The sequence below is a fragment of the Oncorhynchus kisutch genome, unplaced genomic scaffold (assembly GCF_002021735.2).
Source record: "Oncorhynchus kisutch isolate 150728-3 unplaced genomic scaffold, Okis_V2 scaffold2093, whole genome shotgun sequence".
Lineage (NCBI taxonomy): Eukaryota > Metazoa > Chordata > Actinopteri > Salmoniformes > Salmonidae > Oncorhynchus > Oncorhynchus kisutch.
In genome coordinates, this window is record NW_022264038.1 from 22,481 (window position 1) to 36,836 (window position 14,356).

A 14,356-nucleotide genomic window follows, 5' to 3' on the forward strand; every position below is an offset into this window, starting at 1 on the left:
CAGAGTGCAGGCAGAGATAGAATACAAAATCATCGTCTTCTCTATCACCAGCTATGCCTGACACGTCAGCAATGCAGGGTGGCAAGCCTGCTCGAAAGTCCAAGCGGATGGCTGTTTGCGAAGTGAGTTGGTGCTTCGCCTCAGAAAATAATCACCCCATTTGTGGTTCGAACCCACAAATACGAGATTAAGAGTCTCATGCTCTACCGTCTGAGTTAGCCAGGTAGGTCAATTGTCGAACTGACTCGGACCGAGTATTGTACATCTATGTTTGTGCAAGATATGGTAAACAGGTGATCAGGCTCCTGTGGCGCAATCGGTTAGCGCGTGGTACTTATACAGCAGTATGCAGCGAAGCAATGCCGAGGTTGTGAGTTCGAGCCTCACCAGGAGCATGTACTTTTCTTGAACCCTTTGCCTGTCTATTTATGCTCTACCGACTGAGCTTGCCAGGTACCTCAACAGTAGTGTTGACTTGGTCCGAATATCGTTCAGCTCCATTTCTGCAAAATATGAAGATCAGTGAAAGTGTTGTTGATGGATCCTGTGGTGCAATCTGTTAGCATGTTGTACTTATACAGCAGTATACAGAAATTAGATGACAAGGTTATGAGTTCAACTCCCACCAGGAGCAAGTCTTCTTCTAGAAGCCTATCCCTGTCTATTTCTTGTCCAGAAAATTAGCATTTATTCAATCCATTTAGGAGGACGTTTCATAGATAATAGGTATGTCATTGAGATGACAGGTCAGAGTGCAGGCAGAGATAGAATACAAAATCATCGTCTTCTCTATCACCAGCTATGCCTGACACGTCAGCAATGCAGGGTGGCAAGCCTGCTCGAAAGTCCAAGCGGATGGCTGTTTGCGAAGTGAGTTGGTGCTTCGCCTCAGAAAATAATCACCCCATTTGTGGTTCGAACCCACAAATACGAGATTAAGAGTCTCATGCTCTACCGTCTGAGTTAGCCAGGTAGGTCAATTGTCGAACTGACTCGGACCGAGTATTGTACATCTATGTTTTTGCAAGATATAGTAAACAGGTGATCAGTCTCCTGTGGCGCAATCGGTTAGCGCGTGGTACTTATACAGCAGTATGCAGCGAAGCAATGCCGAGGTTGTGAGTTCGACCCTCACCAGGAGCATGTACTTTTCTTGAACCCTTTGCCTGTCTATTTATGCTCTACCGACTGAGCTTGCCAGGTACCTCAACAGTAGTATTGACTTGGTCCGAATATCGTTCAGCTCCATTTCTGCAAAATATGAAGATCAGTGAAAGTGTTGTTGATGGATCCTGTGGTGCAATCTGTTAGCATGTTGTACTTATACAGCAGTATACAGAAATTAGATGACAAGGTTATGAGTTCAACTCCCACCAGGAGCAAGTCTTCTTCTAGAAGCCTATCCCTGTCTATTTCTTGTCCAGAAAATTAGCATTTATTCAATCCATTTAGGAGGACGTTTCATAGATAATAGGTATGTCATTGAGATGACAGGTCAGAGTGCAGGCAGAGATAGAATACAAAATCATCGTCTTCTCTATCACCAGCTATGCCTGACACGTCAGCAATGCAGGGTGGCAAGCCTGCTCGAAAGTCCAAGCGGATGGCTGTTTGCGAAGTGAGTTGGTGCTTCAGCTCAGAAAATAATCACCCCATTTGTGGTTCGAACCCACAAATATGAGATTAAGAGTCTCATGCTATATCGTCTGAGTTAGCCAGGTAGGTCAATTGTCGAACTGACTCGGACCGAGTATTGTACATCTATGTTTTTGCAAGATATAGTAAACAGGTGATCAGTCTCCTGTGGCGCAATCGGTTAGCGCGTGGTACTTATACAGCAGTATGCAGCGAAGCAATGCCGAGGTTGTGAGTTCGAGCCTCACCAGGAGCATGTACTTTTCTTGAACCCTTTGCCTGTCTATTTATGCTCTACCGACTGAGCTTGCCAGGTACCTCAACAGTAGTGTTGACTTGGTCCGAATATCGTTCAGCTCCATTTCTGCAAAATATGAAGATCAGTGAAAGTGTTGTTGATGGATCCTGTGGTGCAATCTGTTAGCATGTTGTACTTATACAGCAGTATACAGAAATTAGATGACAAGGTTATGAGTTCAACTCCCACCAGGAGCAAGTATTCTTCTAGAAGCCTATCCCTGTCTATTTCTTGTCCAGAAAATTAGCATTTATTCAATCCATTTAGGAGGACGTTTCATAGATAATAGGTATGTCATTGAGATGACAGGTCAGAGTGCAGGCAGAGATAGAATACAAAATCATCGTCTTCTCTATCACCAGCTATGCCTGACACGTCAGCAATGCAGGGTGGCAAGCCTGCTCGAAAGTCCAAGCGGATGGCTGTTTGCGAAGTGAGTTGGTGCTTCGCCTCAGAAAATAATCACCCCATTTGTGGTTCGAACCCACAAATACGAGATTAAGAGTCTCATGCTCTACCGTCTGAGTTAGCCAGGTAGGTCAATTGTCGAACTGACTCGGACCGAGTATTGTACATCTATGTTTTTGCAAGATATGGTAAACAGGTGATCAGGCTCCTGTGGCGCAATCGGTTAGCGCGTGGTACTTATACAGCAGTATGCAGCGAAGCAATGCCGAGGTTGTGAGTTCGAGCCTCACCAGGAGCATGTAATTTTCTTGAACCCTTTGCCTGTCTATTTATGCTCTACCGACTGAGCTTGCCAGGTACCTCAACAGTAGTGTTGACTTGGTCCGAATATCGTTCAGCTCCATTTCTGCAAAATATGAAGATCAGTGAAAGTGTTGTTGATGGATCCTGTGGTGCAATCTGTTAGCATGTTGTACTTATATAGCAGTATACAGAAATTAGATGACAAGGTTATGAGTTCAACTCCCACCAGGAGCAAGTATTCTTCTAGAAGCCTATCCCTGTCTATTTCTTGTCCAGAAAATTAGCATTTATTCAATCCATTTAGGAGGACGTTTCATAGATAATAGGTATGTCATTGAGATGACAGGTCAGAGTGCAGGCAGAGATAGAATACAAAATCATCGTCTTCTCTATCACCAGCTATGCCTGACACGTCAGCAATGCAGGGTGGCAAGCCTGCTCGAAAGTCCAAGCAGATGGCTGTTTGCGAAGTGAGTTGGTGCTTCGCCTCAGAAAATAATCACCCCATTTGTGGTTCGAACCCACAAATACGAGATTAAGAGTCTCATGCTCTACCGTCTGAGTTAGCCAGGTAGGTCAATTGTCGAACTGACTCGGACCGAGTATTGTACATCTATGTTTTTGCAAGATATGGTAAACAGGTGATCAGGCTCCTGTGGCGCAATCGGTTAGCGCGTGGTACTTATACAGCAGTATGCAGCGAAGCAATGCCGAGGTTGTGAGTTCGAGCCTCACCAGGAGCATGTAATTTTCTTGAACCCTTTGCCTGTCTATTTATGCTCTACCGACTGAGCTTGCCAGGTACCTCAACAGTAGTATTGACTTGGTCCGAATATCGTTCAGCTCCATTTCTGCAAAATATGAAGATCAGTGAAAGTGTTGTTGATGGATCCTGTGGTGCAATCTGTTAGCATGTTGTACTTATATAGCAGTATACAGAAATTAGATGACAAGGTTATGAGTTCAACTCCCACCAGGAGCAAGTATTCTTCTAGAAGCCTATCCCTGTCTATTTCTTGTCCAGAAAATTAGCATTTATTCAATCCATTTAGGAGGACGTTTCATAGATAATAGGTATGTCATTGAGATGACAGGTCAGAGTGCAGGCAGAGATAGAATACAAAATCATCGTCTTCTCTATCACCAGCTATGCCTGACACGTCAGCAATGCAGGGTGGCAAGCCTGCTCGAAAGTCCAAGCAGATGGCTGTTTGCGAAGTGAGTTGGTGCTTCGCCTCAGAAAATAATCACCCCATTTGTGGTTCGAACCCACAAATACGAGATTAAGAGTCTCATGCTCTACCGTCTGAGTTAGCCAGGTAGGTCAATTGTCGAACTGACTCGGACCGAGTATTCTACATCTATGTTTGTGCAAAATATGGTAAACAGGTGATCAGGCTCCTGTGGCGCAATCGGTTAGCGCGTGGTACTTATACAGCAGTATACAGCGAAGCAATGCCGAGGTTGTAAGTTCGAGCCTCACCAGGAGCATGTAATTTTCTTTAACCCTTTGCCTGTCTATTTATGCTCTACCGACTGAGCTTGCCAGGTACCTCAACAGTAGTGTTGACTTGGTCCGAATATCGTTCAGCTCCATTTCTGCAAAATATGAAGATCAGTGAAAGTGTTGTTGATGGATCCTGTGGTGCAATCTGTTAGCATGTTGTACTTATACAGCAGTATACAGAAATTAGATGACAAGGTTATGAGTTCAACTCCCACCAGGAGCAAGTCTTCTTCTAGAAGCCTATCCCTGTCTATTTCTTGTCCAGAAAATTAGCATTTATTCAATCCATTTAGGAGGACGTTTCATAGATAATAGGTATGTCATTGAGATGACAGGTCAGAGTGCAGGCAGAGATAGAATACAAAATCATCGTCTTCTCTATCACCAGCTATGCCTGACACGTCAGCAATGCAGGGTGGCAAGCCTGCTCGAAAGTCCAAGCGGATGGCTGTTTGCGAAGTGAGTTGGTGCTTCGCCTCAGAAAATAATCACCCCATTTGTGGTTCGAACCCACAAATACGAGATTAAGAGTCTCATGCTCTACCGTCTGAGTTAGCCAGGTAGGTCAATTGTCGAACTGACTCGGACCGAGTATTGTACATCTATGTTTTTGCAAGATATAGTAAACAGGTGATCAGTCTCCTGTGGCGCAATCGGTTAGCGCGTGGTACTTATACAGCAGTATGCAGCGAAGCAATGCCGAGGTTGTGAGTTCGACCCTCACCAGGAGCATGTACTTTTCTTGAACCCTTTGCCTGTCTATTTATGCTCTACCGACTGAGCTTGCCAGGTACCTCAACAGTAGTGTTGACTTGGTCCGAATATCGTTCAGCTCCATTTCTGCAAAAAATGAAGATCAGTGAAAGTGTTGTTGATGGATCCTGTGGTGCAATCTGTTAGCATGTTGTACTTATATAGCAGTATACAGAAATTAGATGACAAGGTTATGAGTTCAACTCCCACCAGGAGCAAGTCTTCTTCTAGAAGCCTATCCCTGTCTATTTCTTGTCCAGAAAATTAGCATTTATTCAATTCATTTAGGAGGACGTTTCATAGATAATAGGTATGTCATTGAGATGACAGGTCAGAGTGCAGGCAGAGATAGAATACAAAATCATCGTCTTCTCTATCACCAGCTATGCCTGACACGTCAGCAATGCAGGGTGGCAAGCCTGCTCGAAAGTCCAAGCAGATGGCTGTTTGCGAAGTGAGTTGGTGCTTCGCCTCAGAAAATAATCACCCCATTTGTGTTTCGAACCCACAAATACGAGATTAAGAGTCTCATGCTCTACCGTCTGAGTTAGCCAGGTAGGTCAATTGTCGAACTGACTCGGACCGAGTATTGTACATCTATGTTTTTGCAAGATATGGTAAACAGGTGATCAGGCTCCTGTGGCGCAATCGGTTAGCGCGTGGTACTTATACAGCAGTATGCAGCGAAGCAATGCCGAGGTTGTGAGTTCGAGCCTCACCAGGAGCATGTAATTTTCTTGAACCCTTTGCCTGTCTATTTATGCTCTACCGACTGAGCTTGCCAGGTACCTCAACAGTAGTATTGACTTGGTCCGAATATCGTTCAGCTCCATTTCTGCAAAATATGAAGATCAGTGAAAGTGTTGTTGATGGATCCTGTGGTGCAATCTGTTAGCATGTTGTACTTATATAGCAGTATACAGAAATTAGATGACAAGGTTATGAGTTCAACTCCCACCAGGAGCAAGTATTCTTCTAGAAGCCTATCCCTGTCTATTTCTTGTCCAGAAAATTAGCATTTATTCAATCCATTTAGGAGGACGTTTCATAGATAATAGGTATGTCATTGAGATGACAGGTCAGAGTGCAGGCAGAGATAGAATACAAAATCATCGTCTTCTCTATCACCAGCTATGCCTGACACGTCAGCAATGCAGGGTGGCAAGCCTGCTCGAAAGTCCAAGCGGATGGCTGTTTGCGAAGTGAGTTGGTGCTTCGCCTCAGAAAATAATCACCCCATTTGTGGTTCGAACCCACAAATACGAGATTAAGAGTCTCATGCTCTACCGTCTGAGTTAGCCAGGTAGGTCAATTGTCGAACTGACTCGGACCGAGTATTGTACATCTATGTTTTTGCAAGATATGGTAAACAGGTGATCAGGCTCCTGTGGCGCAATCGGTTAGCGCGTGGTACTTATACAGCAGTATGCAGCGAAGCAATGCCGAGGTTGTGAGTTCGAGCCTCACCAGGAGCATGTACTTTTCTTGAACCCTTTGCCTGTCTATTTATGCTCTACCGACTGAGCTTGCCAGGTACCTCAACAGTAGTGTTGACTTGGTCCGAATATCGTTCAGCTCCATTTCTGCAAAATATGAAGATCAGTGAAAGTGTTGTTGATGGATCCTGTGGTGCAATCTGTTAGCATGTTGTACTTATATAGCAGTATACAGAAATTAGATGACAAGGTTATGAGTTCAACTCCCACCAGGAGCAAGTATTCTTCTAGAAGCCTATCCCTGTCTATTTCTTGTCCAGAAAATTAGCATTTATTCAATCCATTTAGGAGGACGTTTCATAGATAATAGGTATGTCATTGAGATGACAGGTCAGAGTGCAGGCAGAGATAGAATACAAAATCATCGTCTTCTCTATCACCAGCTATGCCCGACACGTCAGCAATGCAGGGTGGCAAGCCTGCTCGAAAGTCCAAGCGGATGGCTGTTTGCGAAGTGAGTTGGTGCTTCGCCTCAGAAAATAATCACCCCATTTGTGGTTCGAACCCACAAATACGAGATTAAGAGTCTCATGCTCTACCGTCTGAGTTAGCCAGGTAGGTCAATTGTCGAACTGACTCGGACCGAGTATTCTACATCTATGTTTTTGCAAGATATGGTAAACAGGTGATCAGGCTCCTGTGGCGCAATCGGTTAGCGCGTGGTACTTATAAAGCAGTATGCAGCGAAGCAATGCCGAGGTTGTGAGTTCGAGCCTCACCAGGAGCATGCAATTTTCTTGAACCCTTTTCCTGTCTATTTATGCTCTACCGACTGAGCTTGCCAGGTACCTCAACAGTAGTGTTGACTTGGTCCGAATATCGTTCAGCTCCATTTCTGCAAAATATGAAGATCAGTGAAAGTGTTGTTGATGGATCCTGTGGTGCAATCTGTTAGCATGTTGTACTTATACAGCAGTATACAGAAATTAGATGACAAGGTTATGAGTTCAACTCCCACCAGGAGCAAGTATTCTTCTAGAAGCCTATCCCTGTCTATTTCTTGTCCAGAAAATTAGCATTTATTCAATCCATTTAGGAGGACGTTTCATAGATAATAGGTATGTCATTGAGATGACAGGTCAGAGTGCAGGCAGAGATAGAATACAAAATCATCGTCTTCTCTATCACCAGCTATGCCTGACACGTCAGCAATGCAGGGTGGCAAGCCTGCTCGAAAGTCCAAGCGGATGGCTGTTTGCGAAGTGAGTTGGTGCTTCGCCTCAGAAAATAATCACCCCATTTGTGGTTCGAACCCACAAATACGAGATTAAGAGTCTCATGCTCTACCGTCTGAGTTAGCCAGGTAGGTCAATTGTCGAACTGACTCGGACCGAGTATTGTACATCTATGTTTTTGCAAGATATGGTAAACAGGTGATCAGGCTCCTGTGGCGCAATCGGTTAGCGCGTGGTACTTATACAGCAGTATGCAGCGAAGCAATGCCGAGGTTGTGAGTTCGAGCCTCACCAGGAGCATGTAATTTTCTTGAACCCTTTGCCTGTCTATTTATGCTCTACCGACTGAGCTTGCCAGGTACCTCAACAGTAGTGTTGACTTGGTCCGAATATCGTTCAGCTCCATTTCTGCAAAATATGAAGATCAGTGAAAGTGTTGTTGATGGATCCTGTGGTGCAATCTGTTAGCATGTTGTACTTATACAGCAGTATACAGAAATTAGATGACAAGGTTATGAGTTCAACTCCCACCAGGAGCAAGTATTCTTCTAGAAGCCTATCCCTGTCTATTTCTTGTCCAGAAAATTAGCATTTATTCAATCCATTTAGGAGGACGTTTCATAGATAATAGGTATGTCATTGAGATGACAGGTCAGAGTGCAGGCAGAGATAGAATACAAAATCATCGTCTTCTCTATCACCAGCTATGCCTGACACGTCAGCAATGCAGGGTGGCAAGCCTGCTCGAAAGTCCAAGCGGATGGCTGTTTGCGAAGTGAGTTGGTGCTTCGCCTCAGAAAATAATCACCCCATTTGTGGTTCGAACCCACAAATACGAGATTAAGAGTCTCATGCTCTACCGTCTGAATTAGCCAGGTAGGTCAATTGTCGAACTGACTCGGACCGAGTATTCTACATCTATGTTTGTGCAAGATATAGTAAACAGGTGATCAGGCTCCTGTGGCGCAATCGGTTAGCGCGTGGTACTTATACAGCAGTATGCAGCGAAGCAATGCCGAGGTTGTGAGTTCGAGCCTCACCAGGAGCATGTACTTTTCTTGAACCCTTTGCCTGTCTATTTATGCTCTACCGACTGAGCTTGCCAGGTACCTCAACAGTAGTGTTGACTTGGTCCGAATATCGTTCAGCTCCATTTCTGCAAAATATGAAGATCAGTGAAAGTGTTGTTGATGGATCCTGTGGTGCAATCTGTTAGCATGTTGTACTTATACAGCAGTATACAGAAATTAGATGACAAGGTTATGAGTTCAACTCCCACCAGGAGCAAGTATTCTTCTAGAAGCCTATCCCTGTCTATTTCTTGTCCAGAAAATTAGCATTTATTCAATCCATTTAGGAGGACGTTTCATAGATAATAGGTATGTCATTGAGATGACAGGTCAGAGTGCAGGCAGAGATAGAATACAAAATCATCGTCTTCTCTATCACCAGCTATGCCTGACACGTCAGCAATGCAGGGTGGCAAGCCTGCTCGAAAGTCCAAGCAGATGGCTGTTTGCGAAGTGAGTTGGTGCTTCGCCTCAGAAAATAATCACCCCATTTGTGGTTCGAACCCACAAATACGAGATTAAGAGTCTCATGCTCTACCGTCTGAGTTAGCCAGGTAGGTCAATTGTCGAACTGACTCGGACCGAGTATTGTACATCTATGTTTTTGCAAGATATGGTAAACAGGTAATCAGTCTCCTGTGGCGCAATCGGTTAGCCCGTGGTACTTATACAGCAGTATGCAGCGAAGCAATGCCGAGGTTGTGAGTTCGAGCCTCACCAGGAGCATGTACTTTTCTTGAACCCTTTCCCTGTCTATTTATGCTCTACCGACTGAGCTTGCCAGGTACCTCAACAGTAGTGTTGACTTGGTCCGAATATCGTTCAGCTCCATTTCTGCAAAATATGAAGATCAGTGAAAGTGTTGTTGATGGATCCTGTGGTGCAATCTGTTAGCATGTTGTACTTATATAGCAGTATACAGAAATTAGATGACAAGGTTATGAGTTCAACTCCCACCAGGAGCAAGTATTCTTCTAGAAGCCTATCCCTGTCTAATTCTTGTCCAGAAAATTTGCATTTATTCAATCCATTTAGGAGGACGTTTCATAGATAATAGGTATGTCATTGAGATGACAGGTCAGAGTGCAGGCAGAGATAGAATACAAAATCATCGTCTTCTCTATCACCAGCTATGCCTGACACGTCAGCAATGCAGGGTGGCAAGCCTGCTCGAAAGTCCAAGCAGATGGCTGTTTGCGAAGTGAGTTGGTGCTTCGCCTCAGAAAATAATCACCCCATTTGTGGTTCGAACCCACAAATACGAGATTAAGAGTCTCATGCTCTACCGTCTGAGTTAGCCAGGTAGGTCAATTGTCGAACTGACTCGGACCGAGTATTGTACATCTATGTTTTTGCAAGATATGGTAAACAGGTGATCAGGCTCCTGTGGCGCAATCGGTTAGCGCGTGGTACTTATACAGCAGTATGCAGCGAAGCAATGCCGAGGTTGTGAGTTCGAGCCTCACCAGGAGCATGTACTTTTCTTGAACCCTTTGCCTGTCTATTTATGCTCTACCGACTGAGCTTGCCAGGTACCTCAACAGTAGTGTTGACTTGGTCCGAATATCGTTCAGCTCCATTTCTGCAAAATATGAAGATCAGTGAAAGTGTTGTTGATGGATCCTGTGGTGCAATCTGTTAGCATGTTGTACTTATATAGCAGTATACAGAAATTAGATGACAAGGTTATGAGTTCAACTCCCACCAGGAGCAAGTATTCTTCTAGAAGCCTATCCCTGTCTAATTCTTGTCCAGAAAATTTGCATTTATTCAATCCATTTAGGAGGACGTTTCATAGATAATAGGTATGTCATTGAGATGACAGGTCAGAGTGCAGGCAGAGATAGAATACAAAATCATCGTCTTCTCTATCACCAGCTATGCCTGACACGTCAGCAATGCAGGGTGGCAAGCCTGCTCGAAAGTCCAAGCAGATGGCTGTTTGCGAAGTGAGTTGGTGCTTCGCCTCAGAAAATAATCACCCCATTTGTGGTTCGAACCCACAAATACGAGATTAAGAGTCTCATGCTCTACCGTCTGAGTTAGCCAGGTAGGTCAATTGTCGAACTGACTCGGACCGAGTATTGTACATCTATGTTTTTGCAAGATATGGTAAACAGGTGATCAGGCTCCTGTGGCGCAATCGGTTAGCGCGTGGTACTTATACAGCAGTATGCAGCGAAGCAATGCTGAGGTTGTGAGTTCGAACCTCACCAGGAGCATCTCATTTTCTTGAACCCTTTGCCTGTCTATTTATGCTCTCCCGACTGAGCTTGCCAGGTACCTCAACAGTAGTGTTGACTTGGTCCGAATATCGTTCAGCTCCATTTCTGCAAAATATGAAGATCAGTGAAAGTGTTGTTGATTGATGCTGTGGTGCAATCTGTTAGCATGTTGTACTTATACAGCAGTATACAGAAATTAGATGACAAGGTTATGAGTTCAACTCCCACCAGGAGCAAGTATTCTTCTAGAAGCCTATCCCTGTCTAATTCTTGTCCAGAAAATTTGCATTTATTCAATCCATTTAGGAGGACGTTTCATAGATAATAGGTATGTCATTGAGATGACAGGTCAGAGTGCAGGCAGAGATAGAATACAAAATCATCGTCTTCTCTATCACCAGCTATGCCTGACACGTCAGCAATGCAGGGTGGCAAGCCTGCTCGAAAGTCCAAGCGGATGGCTGTTTGCGAAGTGAGTTGGTGCTTCGCCTCAGAAAATAATCACCCCATTTGTGGTTCGAACCCACAAATACGAGATTAAGAGTCTCATGCTCTACCGTCTGAATTAGCCAGGTAGGTCAATTGTCGAACTGACTCGGACCGAGTATTCTACATCTATGTTTGTGCAAAATATGGTAAACAGGTGGTCAGGCTCCTGTGGCGTATTCGGTTAGCGCGTGGTACTTATACAGCAATATGCAGCGAAGCAATGCCGAGGTTGTGAGTTCGACCCTCACCAGGAGCATGTCATTTTCTTGAACCCTTTGCCTGTCTATTTATGCTCTCCCGACTGAGCTTGCCAGGTACCTCAACAGTAGTGTTGACTTGGTCCGAATATCGTTCAGCTCCATTTCTGCAAAATATGAAGATCAGTGAAAGTGTTGTTGATTGATGCTGTGGTGCAATCTGTTAGCATGTTGTACTTATACAGCAGTATACAGAAATTAGATGACAAGGTTATGAGTTCAACTCCCACCAGGAGCAAGTATTCTTCTAGAAGCCTATCCCTGTCTAATTCTTGTCCAGAAAATTTGCATTTATTCAATCCATTTAGGAGGACGTTTCATAGATAATAGGTATGTCATTGAGATGACAGGTCAGAGTGCAGGCAGAGATAGAATACAAAATCATCGTCTTCTCTATCACCAGCTATGCCTGACACGTCAGCAATGCAGGGTGGCAAGCCTGCTCGAAAGTCCAAGCGGATGGCTGTTTGCGAAGTGAGTTGGTGCTTCGCTCAGAAAATAATCACCCCCATTTGTGGTTCGAACCCACAAATACGAGATTAAGAGTCTCATGCTCTACCGTCTGAGTTAGCCAGGTAGGTCAATTGTCGAACTGACTCGGACCGAGTATTCTACATCTATGTTTGTGCAAAATATGGTAAAAGGTGATCAGGCTCCTGTGGCGCACTCGGTTAGCGCGTGTACTTATACAGCAGTATGCAGCGAAGCAATGCCGAGGTTGTGAGTTCGACCCTCACCAGGAGCATGTACTTTTCTTGAACCCTTTGCCTGTCTATTTATGCTCTAATACGACTGAGCTAGCCAGGTACCTCAACAGTAGTATTGACTTGGTCCGAATATCGTTCAGCTCCATTTTTCTGCAAAATATGAAGATCAGTGAAAGTGTTGTTGATGGATCCTGTGGTGCAATCTGTTAGCATGTTGTACTTATACAGCAGTATACAGAAATAATTGACAAGGTTATGAGTTCAACTCCCACCAGGAGCAAGTATTCTTCTAGAAGCCTATCCCTGTCTCTTTCTTGTCCAGAAAATTAGCATTTATTCAATTCATTTAGGAGGACGTTTCATAGATAATAGGTATGTCATTGAGATGACAGGTCAGAGTGCAGGCAGAGATAGAATACAAAATCATCGTCTTCTCTATCACCAGCTATGCCTGACACGTTCAGCAATGCAGGGTGGCAAGCCTGCTCGAAAGTCCAAGCAATGGCTGTTTGCGAAGTGAGTTGGTGCTTCGCCTCAGAAAATAATCACCCATTTTTGGTCGAACCCACAAATACGAGATTAAGAGTCTCATGCTCTACCGTCTGAGTTAGCCAGGTAGGGTCAATTGTCGAACTGACTCGGACCGGTAAATCTAACTCTAGTTTTGTGCAAAATATGGTAAACAGGTGATCAGCTCCTGTGGCGCAATCGGTTAGCGCGTGGTACTATTAGCAGTAGTATACAGCGAAGCAATGCCGAGGTTGTAAGTTCGAGCCTCAACCAGGAACATGTAACTTTTCTTTAAACCCTTTGCCTGTCTATTATGCTCTATCTACCGACTGAGCTTGCCAGGTACCTCAACATAGTGTTGACTTGGTCAATATCGTTCAGCTCCATTTCTGCAAAATATGAAGATCAGTGAAGTGTTGTTGATTGATGCTGTGGTGTCAATCTGTTAGCATGTTGTACTTATACAGCATGTAACACAGATTAGATGACAGGTTATGAGTTCAGAACTCCCACCATAGCAAGTATTCTCTTGAAGCCTTCCCTGTCTATTTTCTTGTCCAGAAAATTAGCATTTCTTCCATCCATTTAGGAGGACGTTTCATAGATAATAGGTATGTCATTGATATGACAGGTCAGAGTGCAGGCAAGATAGAAGACAAATCAAGTCTTCTCTATCACCAGCTATGCCGTGACACTTCACAATGCAGGGTGGCAAACCTCTCGAAGTCCACGCATGGCTGTTTGCGAAGTGAGTTGGTGCTTCGCCTCAGAAAATAATCACCCCATTTGTGGTTCGAACCCACAAATACGAGATTAAGAGTCTCATGCTCTACCGTCTGAATTAGCCAGGTAGGTCAATTGTCGAACTGACTCGGACCGAGTATTCTACATCTATGTTTGTGCAAAATATGGTAACAGGTGGTCAGGCTCCTGTGGCGCAATCGGTTAGCGCGTGGTACTTATACAGCATATCAGCGAAGCCAATGCCGAGGTTGTGAGTTCGAGCCTCACCAGGAGCATGTAATTTTCTTGAACCCTTTGCCGTCTATTTATGCTCTACCGACTGAGCTTGCCAGGTACCTCAACAGTAGTGTTTGACTTGGTCCGAATATCCAGTCAGCTCCATTTCTGCAAAATATGAAGATCAGTGAAAGTGTTGTTGATGGATGCTGTGGTGCAATCTGTTAGCATGTTGTACTTATACAGCAGTATACAGAAATTATATGACAAGTTAAGAGTTCAACTCCCCAGGAGCAAGTATTCTTCTAGAAGCCTATCCCTGTCTATTTCTTGTCCAGAAAATTAGCATTTATTCAATCCATTTAGGAGGACGTTTCATGGATAATAGGTATGTCATTGAGATGACGGTCAGAGTGCAGGCAGAGATAGAATACAAAAGCATCGTCTTCTCTATCACCAGCTATGCCTGACACTCAGCAATGCATGGTGGCAAGCCTGCTCGAAAGTCCAAGCAGATGGCTGTTTGCGAAGTGAGTTGGTGCTTCGGCTCAGAAAATAATCAC

At 44.3% G+C, this 14,356-nt stretch overlaps 16 non-coding genes across 16 annotated transcripts; all 16 read left to right on the forward strand.

Annotated features, from left to right (window-relative positions):
* The first annotated feature begins 301 nt into the window (after positions 1 to 301).
* Positions 302 to 395, forward strand: trnai-uau (transfer RNA isoleucine (anticodon UAU)). The gene is made up of 2 exons: positions 302 to 339; positions 360 to 395. It is a non-coding gene; the product is annotated as a tRNA-Ile (tRNA).
* Positions 396 to 1,049: 654 nt separating this feature from the next.
* Positions 1,050 to 1,143, forward strand: trnai-uau (transfer RNA isoleucine (anticodon UAU)). The gene is made up of 2 exons: positions 1,050 to 1,087; positions 1,108 to 1,143. It is a non-coding gene; the product is annotated as a tRNA-Ile (tRNA).
* Positions 1,144 to 1,797: 654 nt separating this feature from the next.
* On the forward strand, positions 1,798 to 1,891 carry trnai-uau (transfer RNA isoleucine (anticodon UAU)). The gene is made up of 2 exons: positions 1,798 to 1,835; positions 1,856 to 1,891. It is a non-coding gene; the product is annotated as a tRNA-Ile (tRNA).
* Positions 1,892 to 2,545: 654 nt separating this feature from the next.
* Positions 2,546 to 2,639, forward strand: trnai-uau (transfer RNA isoleucine (anticodon UAU)). The gene is made up of 2 exons: positions 2,546 to 2,583; positions 2,604 to 2,639. It is a non-coding gene; the product is annotated as a tRNA-Ile (tRNA).
* Positions 2,640 to 3,293: 654 nt separating this feature from the next.
* On the forward strand, positions 3,294 to 3,387 carry trnai-uau (transfer RNA isoleucine (anticodon UAU)). Its single transcript has 2 exons — positions 3,294 to 3,331; positions 3,352 to 3,387. It is a non-coding gene; the product is annotated as a tRNA-Ile (tRNA).
* Positions 3,388 to 4,041: 654 nt separating this feature from the next.
* On the forward strand, positions 4,042 to 4,135 carry trnai-uau (transfer RNA isoleucine (anticodon UAU)). Its single transcript has 2 exons — positions 4,042 to 4,079; positions 4,100 to 4,135. It is a non-coding gene; the product is annotated as a tRNA-Ile (tRNA).
* Positions 4,136 to 4,789: 654 nt separating this feature from the next.
* On the forward strand, positions 4,790 to 4,883 carry trnai-uau (transfer RNA isoleucine (anticodon UAU)). The gene is made up of 2 exons: positions 4,790 to 4,827; positions 4,848 to 4,883. It is a non-coding gene; the product is annotated as a tRNA-Ile (tRNA).
* Positions 4,884 to 5,537: 654 nt separating this feature from the next.
* Positions 5,538 to 5,631, forward strand: trnai-uau (transfer RNA isoleucine (anticodon UAU)). The gene is made up of 2 exons: positions 5,538 to 5,575; positions 5,596 to 5,631. It is a non-coding gene; the product is annotated as a tRNA-Ile (tRNA).
* A 654-nt stretch (positions 5,632 to 6,285) lies between these two features.
* Positions 6,286 to 6,379, forward strand: trnai-uau (transfer RNA isoleucine (anticodon UAU)). The gene is made up of 2 exons: positions 6,286 to 6,323; positions 6,344 to 6,379. It is a non-coding gene; the product is annotated as a tRNA-Ile (tRNA).
* A 654-nt stretch (positions 6,380 to 7,033) lies between these two features.
* trnai-uau (transfer RNA isoleucine (anticodon UAU)) lies at positions 7,034 to 7,127 on the forward strand. Its single transcript has 2 exons — positions 7,034 to 7,071; positions 7,092 to 7,127. It is a non-coding gene; the product is annotated as a tRNA-Ile (tRNA).
* A 654-nt stretch (positions 7,128 to 7,781) lies between these two features.
* Positions 7,782 to 7,875, forward strand: trnai-uau (transfer RNA isoleucine (anticodon UAU)). Its single transcript has 2 exons — positions 7,782 to 7,819; positions 7,840 to 7,875. It is a non-coding gene; the product is annotated as a tRNA-Ile (tRNA).
* A 654-nt stretch (positions 7,876 to 8,529) lies between these two features.
* Positions 8,530 to 8,623, forward strand: trnai-uau (transfer RNA isoleucine (anticodon UAU)). The gene is made up of 2 exons: positions 8,530 to 8,567; positions 8,588 to 8,623. It is a non-coding gene; the product is annotated as a tRNA-Ile (tRNA).
* Positions 8,624 to 10,025: 1,402 nt separating this feature from the next.
* Positions 10,026 to 10,119, forward strand: trnai-uau (transfer RNA isoleucine (anticodon UAU)). The gene is made up of 2 exons: positions 10,026 to 10,063; positions 10,084 to 10,119. It is a non-coding gene; the product is annotated as a tRNA-Ile (tRNA).
* A 654-nt stretch (positions 10,120 to 10,773) lies between these two features.
* trnai-uau (transfer RNA isoleucine (anticodon UAU)) lies at positions 10,774 to 10,867 on the forward strand. Its single transcript has 2 exons — positions 10,774 to 10,811; positions 10,832 to 10,867. It is a non-coding gene; the product is annotated as a tRNA-Ile (tRNA).
* A 654-nt stretch (positions 10,868 to 11,521) lies between these two features.
* On the forward strand, positions 11,522 to 11,615 carry trnai-uau (transfer RNA isoleucine (anticodon UAU)). The gene is made up of 2 exons: positions 11,522 to 11,559; positions 11,580 to 11,615. It is a non-coding gene; the product is annotated as a tRNA-Ile (tRNA).
* Positions 11,616 to 13,759: 2,144 nt separating this feature from the next.
* Positions 13,760 to 13,852, forward strand: trnai-uau (transfer RNA isoleucine (anticodon UAU)). The gene is given in 2 exon segments: positions 13,760 to 13,797; positions 13,817 to 13,852. It is a non-coding gene; the product is annotated as a tRNA-Ile (tRNA).
* Positions 13,853 to 14,356: the final 504 nt, after the last annotated feature.